Source organism: Pipra filicauda, unplaced genomic scaffold, assembly GCF_003945595.2.
Source record: "Pipra filicauda isolate LSUMZ 115617 unplaced genomic scaffold, ASM394559v2 scaffold157_size4220110_pilon, whole genome shotgun sequence".
NCBI classification, from domain to species: Eukaryota; Metazoa; Chordata; class Aves; order Passeriformes; family Pipridae; genus Pipra; species Pipra filicauda.
Genome location: NW_024104073.1, coordinates 59669 through 73465, shown reverse-complemented (window position 1 = coordinate 73465; position 13797 = coordinate 59669). Strand labels below are relative to the sequence as shown.

Genomic DNA, 13797 nt, shown 5'->3' with positions numbered 1-13797 from the left:
ATAAGCTTTTATAGAACTTTCTGTGGTACTAGGGAGTCCCTCTAAGCAAAAAAAATCAACCCTGTGTTAGCCATTTCATTTAGTTTAAAGGTCGTGCTGGCTTTTTTTTTATACAGTACTCAGTGGCCTGAATGAAATGTATTGGCAGAAGTGCATAGGCTAGTCTGTTCTTACGTAACTAATTTTCCTAATTAATTTAGAATATTATGGTGGAAAGAAAGGAAAACTAGTGATAGCATTTCTGAAAAAAACCCCACCCAAATCCAACTCAGTGCCTACCAGTTATTGTGTCAATATGAAAAGCTACAGTGACCATATGAGACTGGAATGCTTTTGCTATGTATTGTGTTAACATCTTTCACTACCTAAATTAACTCTCAACTGGTCTGTCAAGGCCAGTCATCATCAAACAAGTCAATTTGGATTTTGTTTGAATATTCTTCTGACATACTTATCTTTAAGGTTCAAACAGTGACACTTTGATATATTTGGAAAAGATAAGCTAAATGACTATTGTATTATTTTTGAGGGAAGGAAGGTATTTATTTTGGAAGTTTGGTAGGCTTTTTATCCTGCAGGGATGCATGGTTTTCAGCATCAGATTTCTCTGAAGGTTTTTTTTTACATTGCATTCCTTTGCAACAGCTGGAATTGGTCTCAGAAAGTGGACAAAGCGAACAGTTCTCTGAAGAAAATTTGGAAAAATTTCTCTCCTAGATTCCTGGTTTGTATGTTGTTGGCTGATTTAGATAAAATAGAACTTTAGTTTGGAAAGTTTGGGAGCCCATGATGTGTTTGTATGGGAATAATTATCATAAAAAGCACAGTGTTGTAGCAAGGGTGACCATCTGGTATCTGGGATTATTTGAACATATTTCTCCTGATCAGTTCCTTGATGCTGGATAAACCTTGGCTGCCACTGACAAACAGCTTTCACTTTGTCCCTTTCTTTCTAGTGTCAAATAGTTTCTATGGAGTTTTAGTATATGAATCTATTTTATCTTTGGGATAACTGGAAGCTATCTGTGTGAAACATAGTTGTTCTGTATGGGGCAATGGATTAGATGTTCTGGAGAGCACTTCAGATCTCCACGCTATCAAGTTATATGGTTGTGTGACATAATTAATGATTAGATTTTATTTTGTTTTCTTACTTTCTGTTTTGAATGTGCCTTTCTTATTTTCATTTTTGCCTTTCCTCAAATTCATCACTATTCAGTTATTTTAGAAGCTCTTTCAAATATTCTTGGAAGGAAAGCAATCGTATGGTCTCATTTACAAGAAAATATTTTAAAATGATCTAAGAAAAATCTGTAATGATAAACTGATTTGTTTTTAACTCAGGCTATAAAAAATAATTAGAGAATTATTTTGAAGAGGCAAGTAAAACTGTTACTGTCTTAAGATGAATTGCAGACTAAGGAAGTGCACTTTGTAAGGGATTTTGCAAAATGCAGCCCAAAATCTTTATGGAAGTTGCACAGGTTCTGTGACTTAGAATGCAGGCTACACCCCCTAAACCTTGGCAGTATTGGCAAGCAGCTAATTGGTCTTGCTGAGACTTCTGCTCTGGGTGGGTGCTCATCAACAATTATTGTGTAGTTGTATTGAATTAGTGCATAACTGAGCTTCACTGCTCATGTAATTTACCTCCACTTGACATCAATGCAATCAATAAAAATGTCAACAATTGAAAACAAGTTCTTTAAACTCTGAGTTGTTATAGAAAGCTTACAAATGCTAGCGATATATGTTCTTTATAGCTCGGCATAACAGATGTGTTATGATTGGTGTATTTACTTATTTTGCTTTACTTAAAAAATGGAAATAAAATTGTTTAATAACAGTCAAAGCAAATGTTGAATTTTTTACATTTGTGACTATTTAATACTCTTATGCTTACATATATCTATGCTTGAATGGGAATGTTCACCAAAGGCAAATGTGCTGCTTCTGTAATTGAATATTAGTCAATAGTTTACAGTTGTATTGTGGATAGACAGTTTCTTAATGCAAGCTACTTCATCAGACAGAGTTTGAGTCAATTAACATCAGATTTGTCTCATCTAATTTTTTTAATAGCAGATGAAACAGAATTTTACAGAGAAGAGCTGACCCTTTTCTAAAACCCATTGACATATGCAGAAGGTGTTTAATCTCTGATGTGTCTTATATTTCCTTTCTAGAGTACTTTGATGCTAGGTTAGTTAGGATGCCTGACTTAAGCTGAAGTTAGGGAGAAGTTCTACCCTTAGAGGGAAGAAGAAACTGCATAATTTACAAAAGACGATTTATGAGTTCCATGTCTGATAAGAATTACATGTTGAAAATCCCTAATTTTGAGTAAGGAGTGCTAATGTTATCTATTCAGACAGTTCATAAACATTTTAAAGACAGCACCTTGTTTTCAAGAGTATTTTGCTTGGTTTTACTGTTGAAAGGAGACATTAATAATAAATTATTTGTGACTAGCACTTGAAGACACTCAGATTTGTCTATTCAGAGTCAAACAATTTGTCTTCAGAGTAGACATTCATTGCCCAATAAAGGACTATTACACTATTTCAAAGAACAGTTGTATATTTAGGATAATCTCAATGTTTTTAACAAGATAAAGAATGCATTTAGAACCGTGATTAACATGTTTATCTCTGAAGACCAGGTGTGGAGGAGATTAGCTTTAAAATGCAGAGGAGGTTAAGAATTTTGCACTGGGGGCAATATTTATTAGTAGTATGATATGAGCTATAACCTGAGAAACAGCATTTGTGAGCACAGCAGTGGGAGGTGCACCCAGATAGAGGAACTGCTCTGCTCCATGACAGAGCTCCAGGAGAAGGTGAATGGTTAAAGAATGTCAGGGAGTCAAGAGAAAGAGTAGACTACTGAAACTGCACCCTGCTCTTCCCTGAGCTGTGCCCAACAGGCAGACAGGACTCATGACATGGAGGATTCCCTGTCCTCTCTTTACCTGGCTGAACGTGATGACTCAAGGACAGGAGACAGTGGTGAGAAGTTCCTGCCTGATGCAGCAGCTGTGTCTCCTCTGTGACTGCCCAACCTCCCCAGGTGCTCTGACATAACAGATGTGGGGCTCTGCAAGTGGAACTGATGAATAATGAGGATGATGGTTTGTCTAGAACGGAGGTGTCACAGAGATTAGTCAGTCTATGCTCCATGTCAAAACTGCTTTCATAAAGAAAAAAAGGTGGGTCATTGTCATAGGAGACTCCCCTATGAAGGGAACAGAATACCCCATATGCAGACCAGATACACTTCTTAGAGAAGTCTGCTGCCTCCCTGGAGCCTGGGTTAAAAATGTGATGAGAAAACTTCTTGCCCTAGCACAGCCCTCAGATTTTTTGTCCACTGTTGGTTTTTCAAGTAGGCAGCAATGGAGTTGGAACAAGAAGACCAAGTGCAATCAGGAGAGACTTCAGGACCTTGGGACAACTGGTTAAGGGATCAAGAGCAGAAGTAGTGTTCACCTCCATCCTTCTAGTTGCAGGGAATGATGAAGGAAGAAAAAGGAAGAGCCAACTCTGAGCCTGGAGTCACTGGCAGAATTTCAGTGGTTTTTTTTTGATCATGGGTTGGTCATGTGACCTGTCTCTGAATAGAGAAGGACTGTAGGTGATATGATGAGTGGAGGCTGTTTTGGGCACAGTGATCACAAAATAATCATGAAGTTTTGGTTCTTGAAGAAGTAAATAGGGGGAGTCAGCAGAATGGCTACCTTGGACTTCCAGAGGGCAGGTTTTGACCTGTTTAGGAGATGGGTTGAGAGAGTCCTTTGGGAAGCAGTCCTGAAGGTCAGAGGGGTCCAGAAAAGCTGGATATTCTTCAAGAGGGAAACCTTAAAGGTGCAGGGGCAGGCTGTCTTCATGTGCTGAAAGATGAATTGGTGGGGAAGAAGGCTGGCCTGGCTGAACAGGGAGCTTTGCCTGGAACTTAGAGGGCAAAAAAAAGTGTTTATGACCTTTGAAAGAAGGGGCAACAGCTCAGGAGGACTACAAGGATGTAATGAAATTACGCAGGAAGAAAATTAGAAGGGTCAAAGCCCAGTTTGACCTTAATCTGGCTACTGCCATAAAGGACAATAAAAAACGTTTCTCTAAATACATTAGCAACAAAAGGAGGGCTAAGGAGAATCTCCATCTTTTATTGGATGTGATGTGAAACAGTGACAAGGGTTGAGGAAAAGACTGAGGAACTTAATACCTTTTTTTCCTAAGACTTTAATAGTAACACCAGTTGTTCTCTGTGTACCCCTGAGGTGGAATATGGGGATGGGTAGCAGAATGAAACTCCCATAATCCAAGAGAAAATGGTCAGTGATCTGCTACACCACTTAGACACACACAGAGGTTTATGGGGCTGGATGGGATCCACCCAAGGGTATTGAGGGAGCTGTTGAGGTGATCACTGAGCTCTCTGAAACCTTATTGCTCTCTACAAATGCCTGAAAGGAGGTTGTAGCCAGGCGAGGGTTGGTCTCCTCTCTCAAAGTAACAAGTGATAGGACAAGAGAAAATGGCCTCAAGTTGCGGCAGGGAAGGTTTAGGTTGGATATTAGGACACATTTTTTCATGGAAAAGGTTGTCAAGCATTGGAACAGGCTGCCCAGGGAAGTGGTAAAATCACCATCCCTGGAGGTATTTAAAAGATGTGTAGATGTGGTACCTGGGGACATATTTTGTGGTGAACCTGGCAATGTTAGGCTAATGGTTGGACTCAATGATCTTAGAGGTCCTTTCCAACCTTAAATATTCTGTGATTCTATGAGCCTATTAATAAAATGTAAGCAAAGCAGAAGGAGGAACTACCCTTTAAATATATATACCTTTTAATATATCTATGTAGCTATAGTTTGATATAAAATAAGGACTCACAATTATAAATCTCAATGAGGGGAAAATGCTCTCATGTGTGATTGGTGTGTGAATAGGTATTTATGGTACCAAACCCTATTTAATCTACCATAGTGTCTTTAACAAAGTTACATCCTGCATGACCTAGCAAGATACAGTTTCCCAAGTATCTAGAAGCGATAATTTTATATGCCTAAAGCTCACTGGATTGTAGGAGGACCTTGTATGTGCCTGTGAAAAGGAGGAATTAAAGGCTAAATATGTACTTCTTTTCCTGAAGACAATTGCAAAAACAGCCTCTTACCTTATAGTAGGAAATGTTCAGTGGGACATTTGTAGGTGATATCAAACTAAATTTTTAAATCCCAACCTTAAATTATTCTCAAAAAAAGGGATAGTGTACCCTCTCAAACATTACTTGCTTGATGAATGACGGTTTTGAAATCACACATAAAGAGTAAGCAGTAGTGTTTTACACAATGCAGCTGAGAAATGTGAGGATTATCATGGCTGGGCTTCGCGAACGAAGATTTGGGAAGGGCACTACCCATGTTTATTACAAGCGCGCTTGTGGCTAAAAAGGCCAATACGAGACAGGCACGTCCGGTTGCAAAAGGCACAGCAGAAAGACTCCTTGGATGGTATATTCTGCAGGGCATGATTCTTTCTGCGTTATCTTTTCTTCTTGAGAGTGATCCTGTGTGCTTTCTCAAAGGCATCAGCAGCATTATAGATGGTGTGTCTCCAGGCCTCCCAATTGGAGGCCAGAGTAGACCAGTTATGTTGATCAATATGGCCAAGGCTGAGATGTTGTTTCAGGGAGTCCTTGTATCTTCTCTTTGGGGCTCCTCTCTTGCAGCAGCCGGTGACAAGTTCACCATAAAGCAAGATCTTAGGGAGGCGGTGGTCCTTCATCCTGGAGACGTGCCTGCCCAGCGCAGCTGTGTTCTCAATAACATGACCTCAATACTTGTGACTGCTGCTTGTTCTAGAACAGATGTATTGGTCACATAATCTGACCAGTGGATGTTTAGGATTGTAAGAAGGTAGCATTGATGGAAGCATTCTAGGAGTCGCAGGTGGTGGCGGTAGATGACCCATGATTCGGATCCGTATAAGAGAGTAGACAGCACAATGGCTCTGTAAACACTGATCTTGGTACTTTTCTTCAGGTGTTTATTTCACCAAACTCTTTTATGAAGCTTTCTGAAAGCACTATATGCCTTTGCCAACCTCTTGTCTAATCTCTCTGTCAGTCTTACCATGCGAGGAGATGAGGCTACCTGGGTAATTAAACTGCTGGACTGATTTGAGCTCTGATTGGCCAATGGTGATATGGGGATGATGGAAGACTTCCTAAGGTGCAGGTTGATAGAGAATTTCTGTCTTCTTTAAACTGACTTCCAACCCAAAATGCTGAGCAGCGTCTGCAAAGCAGGATGTTAAACGCTGCAGAACTGCTTCTGTGTGGGCAACAAGGGTGACATCATCAGCATAAAGCAGCTCCCGGACAAGATGGTTTAAGGTCTTAGTGTGGGTCTTCAGTCACCTTAGGTTGAAAAGGCTTCCATCAGTATGGTATCGAATGTAGATACCGTCCTGATCCTCGAGGTCTGCCGTGGCCCTTTGGAGCATCCTGCTGAAAAAGACTGTGAATAGAGTTGGTGCGAGAACGCAACCTTGTTTCACACCATTCGTTATTAGAAAGGGCTCAGAAAGTGCATTGTCATATCTGACTTGACTGTGCTGGTCCTCATGGAGTGAGATGATCATTTTGAGGAACTTGGGGGGACAACCTACATGTTCCAAAATCTGCCATAGACCTTTCCTGCTCACAGTATTGAAAGCCTTGGTGAGGTCAACAAAGGTTGCATAGAGACTTTTGTTCTGTTCCCTACACTTCTCTTGCAGTTGTCAGAGAACAAACACTATGTCTGTGGTATTCCTGTTGGCTCTGAAACCGCATTGACTTTCAGGTAGAATTCCTTCTCCTATAGCGGGTATTAGTCTGTTCAAGAGTATTCTTGCCAGGATTTTGCCAGCAATGGAGAGCAGAGTAATACCATGGTAATTTGAGCAGTCTGATTTAATTGCTTTCTTCTTATACAAAGTGATGATGACTGCATCATGAAGATCTGATGGTAGTTCGCCTAGTTCCCAACAGCGCAGTACGAACTTGTGAAATTTAACATGGAGTGCAAGACCCCCATGTTTCCAGACTTCAGGTGGAATTCCATCAACCCCAGCTGCCTTGCTGATTTTCACCTGCTGTATGGCCTTGAGGGTTTCTCCTAAAGTGGAGGCAGTATCCAATTCATACTTCACCAGTTGTTGTGTGATGGACTGAATGGCTGAGTCTTGGACTACACGGCTAGTACTGAAAAGGATCTGAAAGTGTTCAGAGCATCGATTCAGAATGGAGGTTTTATCTTTCAGAAGCGTTTGACCATCAACGCTGAGTAGAGGACTTTGAGCTTGGTATGTAGGCCCGTAAGCTGTTTTCAGGGCTTCATAGAATCCTCTGTGATCACCCGTGTCTGCGCATAATTGTGTTTTTTTCACTAGATCGATCCACCACTTGTTCTGGATGTCACGGAGTTTCTGTTGGAGCTTGCTGCATGCAAGACAAAAGGCTGTTTTTCTTACGTGACGGGAAGGCAGTGCAAGGTGTGCTTGGTGGACGGTTCTCTTCTTCCTCAACAATTCCTGGATCTCTTGATTGTTTTCATTGAACCAGTCCTTGTTCTTCTTGAGGGAGAACCCCAAGGTTTCTACAGAGGACTGCAGGATGCTGTTTTTAATATGGTGCCAAAGTGTTACAGGAGAAGTATCTGTAGAATCTATGGAATGGTTATCAAGCCTAGTTTGAAGATTAACCTGGAATTTGTTTCTCACTGTGGCTGATTGGAGATTGTTAACTTGAAGTCTTCTCCTTGGCATACTGCCCCTTTTAGGTTTGAATTTAAGATTGAGGTTAAGCTTACAGCGCACAAGCCGATGGTCTGTTTGGCATTCTGCGCTGGGCATCACGCGGGTATGGTGGACATCGTGGACATCTCTCCGTCACACCAAGACATAATTGATGAGGTGCCAGTGTTTGGATCTGGGATGCATCCAGATTGTCTTCAGACTATTTTTCTGCTGAAAGATAGTATTAGTGATGGTGAGCTGTTGCTCCGCACAGAATTCTAGCAGAAGTCGACCATTATCGTTGCAGGTTCCAACACCATGCTTGCCTAATATTCCTTTCCAGGCTTCAAGGTTCTTTCCTACTCTGGTGTTGAAATCACCAAGGATAATGATCTTATCATCTGCAGGAACCTTCTGGGTAAGACGGCACAGGTCGGTGTAAAATTTATCTTTTTCGGCAAGATCAACTTGGAGAGTTGGGGCATATATACTAAAGAGGACAATGTGTTGCTTGTTGTTTAGTGGAAGGCATAGGGAGATAATGTGGTCAGAGCGACCTGTCAGCAGATTTTCGAGTTTAGGAAGAACAGAGTTTTTAATCATGAAGCCAACTCCTGAGAGATACTTTTCGGTTCTGGGCTTACCTGACCAAAAGAGGGTGTAACCGGCACTGTGTTCTCTGAGGCTGCCTTCCTCGTGAAGGTGAACTTCACTGAGAGCAGCAATGTCGATGTTGAGACGTGACAGTTCATGGGCAATCAGTGCAGACCGATGCTTAGGACATCCGCTATCCGCAGAATCGAGCATGGTTCTGATGTTCCAGCATGCTAGAGTTAATTTGGGTATACCTTTGGAGGCAGGTGTATATGCCTTTGTCTTTTGATGTTTGTGTGACTGCATTTGTAGAAGATGTTGCTACAGGGCTTTGCGAATGTGGGTAAGGCCTTCGAGCCTGCACAATGGATTTTTTAGGTGAGATGCAGTGTGCACGGAACTGAACCCACCCTTTAATCCTAAGGTTCATCTACCAGGGCTGAGCGAACTCGGACGGTGGCAGCGAGGTCCTCAGGACGTAGGTTTAGTTAAAGTGACCTTCTCTTAGATGGATGGCCTTACAGGGCTGAACGAGCTCCATCTGCCCGGGTTTAGAGTTGTCCTCTTCTGTGTGTTCCGGGCTCCTCCTCTCGTCTCCCACGATGGCACAGTCCGCACTGGCAGAGCTCCCCCTCTCTTGCTCCTTTCCATGCCCGAGGCCAAGCCTGAGTGCCCGGGGCCGGGCTGCACCATGCGCACCCGTTCCGGGGCCAGCTGGGCGTGAGGATTAAAAGATTTTGAAAATGACAGATAATAATTCTTTCAGATATTGAAATACAAGAAGCTGAAATAGGTCTGAAATAGTCAAAAGTCTCACTTGTTTAGTGTAATGCTATAGACAAAATGACACTTTACCAAATGAAAGTAAGCAGAAATCACTTGAAATTTTTAAATATTAGTAAGAAATATACTAACAACATGAACTTTATCAATGGTGATGCATTTGCCCAATGCCTGAGTTTTCAAATATCCTGAAACAGTGACAGAAATCTGAATGTCTGTGCAAAGCAATTGCTCTAATTCTAATCCTCTCACTAATATTACTGGAAATAAATAGTATTGGAGTTCAGAATGGAGTCCAAAAGGAGAACTGAGTTCAGGGGATTTCAGGAGTGTTTGCGAAGTTCAGAATTCATAAAGAGAAAAGGAGGGGACATACAATCAAGATGATAGTCCTGAAAAGGACAGATAACATTGATTCTGGAGGACAGGCATATGAAGCACAAGAAAATAACTGTGAGGCAAGCTCTGATATAAAACTGACTCTACCCTTGGTTTACTAGCTTTGGTAATTGTGCAGATTGAGAGGATTACATACATAACAATATTCACAAATTGTATTTAAAAATGCAAGAGGACTATATCAGGAAAATATATTCTGTTGTTGAGAGGTATTATTCCATGTCACTGAGGCTTTTCCACAAATATTTTGTTATGGAAATTTGCTTCATATGGTTTTAATTATGTTGACAGTTTTCTGGACTTTGAAAAGTTTTTGCTTCATTGAAAGCACAATTTCTGGACAATGAGAATAAGATAAAGCATACTTAATTAAAACTTTAAAGGCTGGTCTTCATTTTTTGCTCAGGTTTGTAAGATCTACATTGTTCTGTGGGTGCCGGATTTTACAAATGAGCAGACTTTACAGTTCAGCAGACTTAAGAATGATCTTCTGTATTTGAATTCTTGAAAATCATGATGTTTGCAATAATTTGCTGTGCAAATGCTGTTGGTGCTTTGATTTTATCATGTGCTGTAACCTCTAACTACTCAGCTTGTTGGAAAAGCTGATTCAGACTTAGCAGAGCAAAGCACTTGAGCTTATTGGAACCGCTGATGGTTTTGTTTCTGTGGCTGGGAAATGGTGAGCGACCCATTACTTATGTTCCTCCTCCAAGTCTTCACCCTTAAATATTAAGAAGACACAATTCCTTCTCAACTCAGAGGTGCTCAGTATTTATAAAAAGAGAGCTGAAAAGTAGGATTTTCAGCTGCAAAATATGGGTATTTATGTTTTAAACTGAGAGAGGCCAGAGTTGTTAATCCCAGTCATCTAGGCACTGAGTTGTGTCATAGAATGGGGAAGTCCTGGAGCCAGCATATGACACTAGAGAAGTGGGAAAAGGTTTGATCTTCAATGTAAGACAAGTAGATTAAAGGTGCTGTTGTGCAGATAACCGTGCTGATAGTCAAATGTGTTATAGTGATATAAATTGTTGAGCATTTCCACACCACGAAAGTATTTTTATACTTTCCTTTTCATGCTGTAGCACTTTTTGTCATGTGGGAGATTTTAGTACTGGTTCTTTGCAGTTCTTTGGCTGGACAGTTTTTAGGTATTCCTCCGTGGCACTCTTGATTTAAGACATGCTCTATGGTGACATCTACCAGCATGTATTAATTTATTGCCCTATATGAAAAATAAAGATTTACTTCACTATGTAGGCAACTGTCAGGATGACCAGGGCTCATGTAATTGTATACAGTCTGTATACATTTTTGTATGTCCTTTATGACTCAAGTAACTTAAATTTAGTGTTGGTAACTTTTTATATAAAGGGGACTTAATTTTGATTTGGTTGTTTCTTGACTGTACAATTGCTTGGGAAAGGATAACTGAAGGACTGGGAAGCTTTGGGGCCATAAACTTCCTCTGCAGTCACAAAGCAAAAGTCTCAGTCACGCAGAGCACCCGGGGTCTGCCGTGCCCCCAGGGGGGGCCTGTCTTCTCCCTCAAACTGTGAGGAGGCTTCAGACAACTAGCTTAAACCAGATGCTGGCTCTAAAATAACCAGTTGAGGTTAGAAACTGCCCACTTTGTTGGACAGGTTTCAGACATTTTGTTGACAAAACAGTTTAAAATTAAATATTTTACTGTCCAAAGTGCATTTTGAAATTCTTTCAGGTAATACTCAGCTGCGGTTGCTGCCATTCCCCTCTGGGTAGTACAGTAACACAAATTTATTAATTGGTTTCTGAGTAACAAAACCTGCTTTTAGATGACTTAAAGCTGCCAAAATGGGGGTTCAGTGCTTGCTTTGTGACTTGAGGGACTGAATTGTGCTACCCAAGGCTGGAGGGTGATCACTATGCCATCTCTGCCTGCTCAGTGGAGGGGAACGCTCTGTCCCCTCAAAGAAATGTGAGAGATGCTCCCTGTGGGGTATCCACCCTGAGGAGCTTTGCCAGTAACTGTAGTGGTGCGCTTCTTGAAATGTGTCCCAAGCGAGGTGGAAGTTTTGGGTCTGGAAGTTGCCTGGAGAATTTGAAGAAGGTCTTTGGCTTGAATTCAGAAATAATTTTGGAAGAGGGCCCTCAAAATTGATTTTATTGAAGCAAGCTTTTGATGAGTGGAGCGGATGGCTTTTCTCAGGGGCTCTCTTCCAAACCAGCGGGCGAAGCTAACCTGTCGCTGTATTAGAATGAATTGAATTACAATAAGTGTAAAGCAAAATCTGTTGTCTCAGCTTTTACAGTTTTTGACCAGATTCACAGAAATGTGAATATTTGATGGTGTGTATGTCTGTCTTCTTCGATGGCCAAAATACCCATGGAGCTGAACTGTGTCCTACCCGAGGGCAAAAAAAACCAAACCAGGGAGCTGTTTTACAAATGAAATGTTTCTTGCTTTTTCTTGCAGTTTTATGTGCTGTAACATGTTCGATCAGTAATATAAGTAAGAGAGTTTAGTGCATTAACATGTTTTGTACTGTTTCTTTCACAAAAAAAAATTCAGACCTAACCCTTCCTGTTGTTTGTTGCTGTCATCTCTGACTTAGGTCCGAGAGTTTTAAGAGAACATGGAAAGCATTTTCACGGCTCACAGAGCTGGAGTTTTTCATCTCTGTACAACATTAACTTTTTTTTGACAATTCTGAGCCAGTCCTTTTGTTTACATTGTCGAAAGAATTCAGAATGGTAATTAGTGAAAGTAAGAATGAAAGAATTCAATGTGTTTTTCTGTATGAATATTAATAATAATTACAAAATATATTCTAGAGAAAATGTATGGGTTTGTTATTACCTCATTAATATAGTATATTTCTTTTCATAGTTTGATACTAAAAAATAATAGATTACCTCTAATTCTCTTTATGTATACACCAAGCATATTTGCCAACTATCACCATTTCATATAAGTATTTTTACACCTAATTTTCTATAAGCACAGTGTAAGATGATTGCGATTTCAGTTAATTGCTTCCACGTGCTCTGGTTTGTAGTAACACTACAGCTTTAAAATCTGAAGGCCATTCTCATGCCTATTTCATAGCATGAGATTTTACAGTAAAATATGAAACGTAAATACAGAACTTAAATACAGGACTGTAATGTTAAATATATTCTTTCTATACTACATTGATATGTTTATTATTTATTACTTTTACGAAATTTTTAAATTTCATTCTAAAGATCAGAAAAATGTTGAACATATTAGTATTAGCTCTTTAAAAAAAACCCACATAATTTTTGATTCTAAAAGACCACTGAGCAGAACACTGTAACCTTGAAAATAAGTTTTCCACATCTAAAAATTATGATAATAATTATGGTATTGTATATGGAACTCTGTATGTTTAATTTTTTTATATTTTAACTTTTTTTTTATGAGTAAAGGAAAAATTTTCCTTTTTACAGCTGTTCATAGGTTTTATAGTTAAAAGCATTTTTGAGTAGTACAATGGAAATTTCATGGGGCTACATTTGTACTTTTGCCAAAAAATGTGATTAATTCAGTGTAAAAATACATTAGAGTATAATATAATTATAAAAATACACAAACTTTAAAATTAAGTCCAGTCATCTATTTTAAAACTATTTACTGGGTGTGAATACTCTGTTAGTTGAAGCTGAAACACAGGTGGAGTTCCACGTGCTGCATAATCTGATCTCAGTGTACAAAATCTTTGGAGCAATATAAACATATGTGTAAATGAATTATTTTAACATTCAATTTTTATAATATAATTGCTCTGAATCATGAAACCTCAGACGTAAGATGTTCCATCAGGGAAGCAGAAATACTGTTAACAGTGAAATCCAAAAAGCATACAAGAAACAGTTTATGAGTCCAAAGACAACTCACGTGGTGTTCCTGCAAAAACTTAAGGGGGGAAAAAAAAGGGCAGAAAACCCCATTCCTTAAATCCTGCATTATAATGTGAAAGCTTCATGCTTTTGTTGGACAACTGAGATGGATGAATTGTATTTTAAGATTGGCTGCTGCTCTGAATACAGTCAAACTTATGCTATTCGGTATTGTCATAGAAAAAAGCTATCTGCAGGCCCAAGTTTCAGTAATTAAGTCCTGGAAGGCCCCTTGGGTGGCTAGCATTGACTGGTGTTATTCCAGAGAAACAAGCATTGCATTTCATTTATAAAATACTCAAGTAGAAATATGATGTATCTGTCCCTTGGCCTA

The 13797-nt window shown here is 39.8% G+C and overlaps 1 protein-coding gene across 2 annotated transcripts in view; it reads left to right on the top strand.

The window, feature by feature from the left end:
- Window positions 1–13797, top strand: part of BCKDHB (branched chain keto acid dehydrogenase E1 subunit beta) — a 117397-nt gene that overhangs the window by 81258 nt on the left and 22342 nt on the right. The window lies entirely within an intron of this gene.